Here is a 945-nt window from a genome sequence, read left to right as displayed (position 1 = left end):
TTGCATTCCACGTTTTTAACCCTCCACATAATCCATAGTACTGATTCTGATCTCATTCTGTACTGCTATAAAATGTAAATGAGTTGAATTATAAATATGAGTCAGTGTACTGGAGTTAACACCTGTGATGAATTTGCTAGCTGTCTGCAAAGAATCACATTTGCTTTCCGGAAATACAAACCACAACATTCCATGTTTTAGAAATGCTTTTTTTTTAGATTAGTTGATTGATTAGTTATTTTATATTATCACTTGTGTTAAAAAATAAATAGTGGAATTTAGAAGAATGCTTTTTTAGTGCTGATATAAATATTAAATAATAATATGAAAGTCAGTCACCATGCAGTGGTAACTAACAATCTGCATTTTTCATTATAAGGTGATAAGGAAACAATTGCATTAACCTAGTAACGGACAGAGAACTGGACTGAGACTTAGCACATCTGGATTCTGTTCCCGGTTCTATCGCTGTCTCCCTGACTTCAAGCAAGACACTCCCCTTTCCTCTGCCTCAGGTTTTCCATCTGTAAAATGGGAATAACAACAGCCATCTTTCATAATACTTTAGATTCTAAGGATGAAAAGAAATTTGTATTTGTGCTAGCTCTAATTAACCTCAACGGTATTTCCTAGTAAGTGCTAACACACCAACAATGAGTGCTGTACCAACACTTACAATTTCTAATTTATCTCTCCTTTTTGAACTCTGCTTTCTGAACAACCTTTCATAGCATCTGTTGAAGTGAACGTGTGAAGCAAAAGTTTGTGCACTCTCTCTCTTTCTCTCTCTCTCTATATATATATACACATACACACACACACACACACAATTTTATTTATTTAACCTGTAAAGGTATATATCTAGTCTGCCTTGTTTCATAGTTTCATAGTTTCTAGGGTCGGAAGGGACCTGAGCAGATCATCTAGTCCGACCCCCTGCCATGG

The sequence above is a fragment of the Crocodylus porosus genome, unplaced genomic scaffold (assembly GCF_001723895.1).
Source record: "Crocodylus porosus isolate Cpor-Errol unplaced genomic scaffold, CroPor_comp1, whole genome shotgun sequence".
Taxonomy (NCBI): Eukaryota; Metazoa; Chordata; order Crocodylia; family Crocodylidae; genus Crocodylus; species Crocodylus porosus.
Note: the sequence above shows the minus strand (reverse complement) of the source record.